Consider the following 6,849-nt stretch of genomic DNA (forward strand, 5'->3'; position numbering starts at 1 on the left):
CAGCCCATGGCTTCACTACACAATATCACGTCTGTGACGCAATGTCCTAAATGAAGTATAAACTTCCGAGAACCCTGAGAGTCTGGATGATTAGGATGGGGCAAAATAATCCCTGTCCTGCTCTACTAGTTTCAGAGTTCACATTTTTGGGTACAGGTGTAATAAGAGAATTAAATGTTGCTGCACAAATTCTTATGTCTGTGTGTGACTGTTTGACCCTGAGGCACACCTGTGGTCAATACCTGTTGGTTGTTTTTTTTAATTGTAGCCACAGTAATAAAGAATTTTTAAAGCAAACAAACAACAACAAAGCAATTTACCATGAATTTTTGGCGTAATCCATCTCTTTTACTGTGGATAGTAGCCCACCTGATCATCAGGAACACCTGATTTGTGTTTTATTCTTGTCATCCAAGTATCACTTCCTACTTTTGTTTTTCATTTTGACTTAAAAGGAGTTACCTTTTTGAATATAACATTGGTAGAAATCAGTAAAATATACAATACAATATACAACATTTGCAGGAACCTGTCAAGGTTGGTATTGTGTGGCTTGGAAGATGTGTTTAAAAAAAAAGTAAATATTATTCTTTTGATTAGAAAAAAATCCAAGTACAACACATTTACAGTAGTGTCAGCGATTGGCTGTCTGACTCTTGTGGACTTTATCAGGGGATGGTTTTGGTGACCAGGCTCTACTTTAACCTTTTTGAGCTATATGTCTTGCAACACGATCATTAAGCCTATTTCTACTCATCTACATTGTTGTGTGATAGTTCACCTTGAAAATGAAATATTTAAAGAGTAATTCAGCCTTCTAAAGGTGACCCTCATGAGCTTCCTCCAATATTCTTACATCAGATCATGTCATATTAACCCGCATTAGAAAGGAAGTGTGTTTCCTGATTCTCCTTCCATGAGTGATTGTTTTGAAACACTGAGCAATTTTAAGATTTTCCCTAAACTTATCTGTCAAGCAGGCGAAGACTGGTTCCATACTTTCAATCACCTCATGCTGCAACCTCAAAACGGAAACAGGGAAGATGGTAGCCAGGAATGTTCAAAAAGGAATTTTGGGGATGTGAGTGGGATGTGAGGTCTCCCCAAGGACACAGAGCTTCCTCTGTCTATTCCCCAATTAAGAATGCACAGATACAAACAAAAACACGCCGCCGACAAGAACACATCAATTAAATGAGCCATGACACAAACTGTCTCTAAAAAAAATGTTCGAGTTGTGACGAGGAGAGGAAGGGGATGTCTCACAGTGTGCACACAGCTCTGCTAAGGTCCTCTCAGTGAAAATGAGATGCCGTGTTTTTTCCACCATCCTCTCTCCCTCTTTCTTTCTCTCTCACTCCCGCTGCTTCGGGCCTCTGCTTATGTGACGCTAATTGTTTCTGCTACTTGTGCCAAGTACCTACTCTTCCCCAGCACATTCTACAGACAGGCCCTGGTCCCTCAGCTGCTTTTTGTGTCTGTTTAAGGAATGAAAAAATGTGTGCTGCCATCTGCAGCGAGCACACCACTGTTCCTCCTCCCGGCCGTGACTGTCAGAGTGCCACAATGATACACATTCACACACTCTCTCGGAGGTAGAAAAAACTGTGTGGTGGAGAAACAAGAAAACAAAACTGACATATACAACTGCTAATATGAAACAAAATAATTCAAGAGGTTCCTGTTTTGATGCATTTAGCGTACAGGAGGGAGCACACTGTACATCTGAAAAAGACCTTTAAATTTTGCAAAACATTCAGAGAAAAAATGTAAGCATGGAGTTGATTTAAAGCGAGACACATTTAAACTTATGTGCTGGTCTGTTTCAAGTATTAGGTAGAAAAACAAAATCCCTCTTTCATCACAATTAAATATTTTACTTTTTAGGCCTTTCAATACACCCAAATGTGTTTTAGCTGCATTTTCCCTTTATTTTGTTGTTTAGTACCTAAATCTGAACAGCAAGTGGCAGTGTTGTTTAGCTAATCCACAGTCTGCTCCATGCAAACACATGCTCATGGCACAAAGAGAGTAAGGCCTTCACTCCCTTGTCTGGGAGGTAATATCACTTTCCCCTTGTTGAATTGACCTGTGACACCATCACAGAGTACACATATTGACATGCTTGTAATGCCAAATGGCTGTTACATCATCCGTATGTTTATCACAGGGAGCCCGCTTGTGATGCACTCTAATAACAGCAGTCAGCTTGGCACAGTCTTAGCAGTCAGATAAGCGCGCATGAATATTAAGTGATGCTAATCACAATGGAGAGACCAACGTCAAGCCGTCTGACAGACGTTTCTCGGCATTCAATTGACATCCTCAGATTTGTCCTCCATTTGACAGTAGCGTCTCCCAACATGACAAGTCTGTTTAAAGCTTCCGGAAGAGGCTCGCACACGTGCATGTGCACCAGCACGCACGATTAGAGATGCACTGACACTGATTTTACTCGAACTGGGCCACTGTGCTGCTGTGCAAGACCCAACCAAGTGTCTCTCCACACACACACACACACACACACACACACCCGTGCAAACAAAGAGTATCAGTTTATGTAGGCCACTTGAAGACTTGCAGAATGTAGATGAGGACGTAACAAAATATTCTCAAAAACTGTTTTTCAATCATGGAAATCTGGATTTATCGCTGCTGTATTAAACCATAGTGTATTTTGGAGCGTGAATGTTGAGGATAAGCCATTCAATTCATTATCATCCTCTCTTTGTGCATTCAAGCCACACAGAACAAAACAGGATCTGCTTTGGCAAAGAAAAAAAAAAAACAGAAATGAATGGCAGGTGTGGTTGTTTGACTTTCAAATCACCTAGGCATCTATTCTATTAACCTGGCGTGTAAATAAATACAGAATTCAATTTCCATGGAGTCACACACTAAGTTGACAGTCCTCAAAAAGATCAAACAGGCCGCTGCAGGGCACGTGAGCCACAGTAAAAAAAATCTTGGGTGTATGAAAGGTGTTGACACCTTGAGCAAGCCACAAAAAAAAGACAAATGTCATATCCTCAGAGACAATTACTGGGTGAACCACCGGTTTTTAACCCAGCAGGTCTCCCAGATATATTATTGTGTGATTGGAAATACACATACTGGAATGTATACAGTAGAGCTCACAGTGGTTGTCAGTCAGAGAAGGGATGCTCTCTCTTTGTAGCTGCACTGAATACTAATATTTCAACTGCCCATTTCCCTCTTCACCATGTGCTTCCTAAAGTGTATTGTGTATAGAAAGTCTATCTCATCTTTATTTGCTTGTATCTCCACAAAGACAAACTCAAATCTTTGCCTCAGTTCCTGTCCAGAGTCACTACATCCTCCCTTCCTGTTAGTCTCACTCTCATCTGACTGCTGTGTCCCATTGTGACCACACTTGAGGCACTAATGATAATGTTATAACCCAGACCAATTTACCATGGCGATCAGACTCACTTAATTGAGTTGATTATAAGCTCTCTGTCTGAGATGACCCCTCTGGACTCGAAAAAAAAAAAATGGAACAGAGAGAGACGGAGGGTGTGGATGCAGGGTTGCAGTGTTTCTTCAGGCGTTCCATCACTGCGCAGGAGACACATGGGATATGACTGTTTGGAGAGCAGAGGCATATGTGTGTGTGTGTGTGTGTGTGTGTGTGTGTGTGTGTGTGCGTGTGTGTCCGTGACAATGCTTCGTGTGTGTGGGCTGTTGGGAGTTGGCGTGTAGGGAGAGAGCAGGCCTTCAGGGAGGTGTAAAGGAGGAGAGGGGTGGGACAGTGGCTGGAGGAGGCCGAGTGGAGGGGGTCGGGCTGGAGGTTCGAAATCACAACACAGCCTGTGTAATAGACCCGGACACACACCACATCTGAAGTTAATCCAATCAGGGAGAAGCACGGCGCTCCTATCCGCTCAAGACACACAAACATAAGGTCAAGAGCAGCTTGTATTAGCGTGATGATGTCAGGGAGAAGTGGTGTAGATAATTGACTTTCAACATGTTTAAAAGGCTAAGAGAGATAGAGAAATGAAGGAAAGCAGAGGGTTTGTAGCAGGTCCAGGCAAGCAGATGTGAAGTGAAGGCCAAATGAGACAGTGTTTTACCAACATTTTAGACTTTGACCGTTTCACTATTTGGCTTTTGCAGTTCTGTAGACCAGTATCTGGTCATTTCTGGTACAAAGCAGCTGTGTCTGTAGTGCCAAGTATTCAAAAGATCACTCCTGATTTAAATCAAAATTTTAGGCAAATTTCTTGTGTGGTTGCTTGTATTCAGACAACATTTGACAGTTTGGCTTTGAAGTTTGGCTTCTTTTGTAAAACAAAAAAAGGGTTTTGCAGAAAAATAATAATATTCCTCAGATTAAAATATCATAAAAAGTTGTTGTTGTTTTTTTTTCTGTAATTCAGCTATTGTATCAGCACTATATACATTTTTTAAATGATACCCAGCCTTTCTCATCACAGGAATGAGCTGTGAATAGTTGTAGTCTAGTAGTGATTTTACCCTAAAAGGAAATAAGCAAATATTAGAGAAAAGTCAAAAAAATCACCATCATTTTGTGTAGCAGAATTTGGTTATTTCTTGCTACTCCTTTAGTCATCACTTGACCCCTTGTGGGGGTCCCAACCACTGATTTAGAGAAATTACAGAGACACAGGAAACAGTTTTACACACTTAGTCACCTACTTTATTGCATTTTATTTATATGAGCAAAAAATAACAGAATAATTCAACATATAACAGACAGCTGCAATTATTCATCCAGTGTCATTTTGCTGAAGGTGCTTTGGTTCAGTTGGGTCTGTAATATATATGCATTATATTGTGTACGAATATAATGCATACACATCACCTTCTAACTCGGCCACATTACTTACTGCTTTAGCGCTAAAACCAAAGTACATGAACCTAGTTACATCTCTGTACGTGTAAATGCTTGTTTAGATTATAACATTGGGGGACAACCATGGCAGGACTGTGCTGAGAACTGTACTGTTTCATTTACAGTAAAAGGAGGACACACTAATAAGGGACACAGAGCACAGTGCCATAATATCTGGGGTTGGAAAGCAAATGTGCTTTTGAGAGCTGAGTATACTGGTCGCTTTCATAGGCGACTTGGTTCCACCCATGATCGAATGCAACATTCTAAAAGGACTATTTACTCTTTTCATTTCCTCTTGTGTATTACAGATGAAGGAGCGTGTGGCTTGCTGTATGAAAACAGGGCCTGGCCTAATGTTGCATGAAGACCATGGTGAATTCATATTGATGGGAAAGCAGCCTCTGAAGCCCAGCAGCCATGATTTTTTCATAAGCCACCAGGAACAAGAAGTCAGTCAGCTGACAGGTGCTAACGCCGCCAATTGTGCCGTGGATAAGAGATGGGACATGGAGAAAAGAAGGAGAGAGAGAGAGAGAGAGAGAAAGCAAAGGCAACAACTGGCTCCTCTTTTCTAAGCACCTCTGTGTGCAGAATGTGTACGTGCTGCGTTGTGTGTGCTCCCTGCACCCTGTTCCCTTCTGTAGCTGGAGAGGATTTTACGGAGGAGACTGTGTAAACACCAGAATGCATGTCAAATATGATGAGTCTTGATAGCTGTAAAACATACCCAAGGACTGCTCCTCACTTATTATCTACAACCAGAGCCCTGGAGCTATGTCTGCATCCTTCTGCCTTCCCTCCACGCATGTCGCGCCACAAGTCCCTCTCTGGAAAGCATTGATTATTTTGGCATGAGCCAGGGAGAAAGAGAGGTGTGATTTCTTTTGTGTTTCCTCAAGAAAAATCAGCAAAAATAAATATTTTTGTGAGCATGTTGCAGCCACGAGAAAAATATGAGCACATTGGGGAAGAAATAAAGATGATGGATTTGCTAGCTGATGTGTGCGTATGCTTGTGTAACTGTGTGTGTGTGTGTGTTTGTGTGTTTGGGCTCTGCAGAGCTTTTTGGCTGCCACAATTGGTGCATTGTTTTTGCTCATGTGCATGTTGTTTTCTGAACTCTACATCTAGAAATGTATTAGCTGTGTTTAATTGTGCACCTCTGTTTGCTGTGTCCCTGAATGTGTGGTGTATATGTGAAAGAGGCCAAAAAAAAAGAGCACGTGCAGAAGAGAGTGGCCGAAGCTGCAGGCGGTGTGAGGCTCCAGGGAACCACTTGAGATTGCAGGCAGAGGGACTGATAAGGCAGCTAGCCATTCATCAGGCCAAATGAAGGCAGTAAAGTTGACTGGATGAACCCAGGCATCGCCCCAGGATGGCAGTCGGCCTCTCAGTGGAGACCTGTGACTAACACATGCGAGCAGGCGTGCATGCATGTACGTACACACACAAATAGCTGAAGAATGGGGAGAGAAAGAAGAATGAACTGGGAGGAGGTGTAGGATTCAGGACTTGGGCTCAGGAGAGGAAGAGGATAGAAGTATAATAGACCTCCAGGAGCAGAGGCCCCATCTCCTCAGAGCTACACCCAGCGACTGAGGCTCCCGTCTGGGGTACACGTGGCCCGCTCCACTCAGAAAACATCCATCAGACAGATATTACTGTAATCCAGAGGTGATACATTAGCTTGGGTGCCAGGGGGACAGTGTGTGCGAGTGATGGATACCTCTAGAGCGCCCTGCCGTTGTCAGAGAGAGCTGCTGCTGCTGCTGCTGCTGCTGCTGCTGCTGCTGCTGCTGCTCAACTCAGCGCGGCTAACGCTTTTTGAATTTATTCCATAGTAATGCTCCTTGTATTTTATTCTTAATCACACCACCCAAAGGATGGAGACATATTTCCGCCAAAGAAAGTGCTGCAAAGTTGCACACTTATGAAAGCAATACATTATTTAAGCACTTAGGCCAGCC

The sequence above is a fragment of the Thunnus maccoyii genome, chromosome 14 (assembly GCF_910596095.1).
Source record: "Thunnus maccoyii chromosome 14, fThuMac1.1, whole genome shotgun sequence".
Classification (NCBI taxonomy): domain Eukaryota; kingdom Metazoa; phylum Chordata; class Actinopteri; order Scombriformes; family Scombridae; genus Thunnus; species Thunnus maccoyii.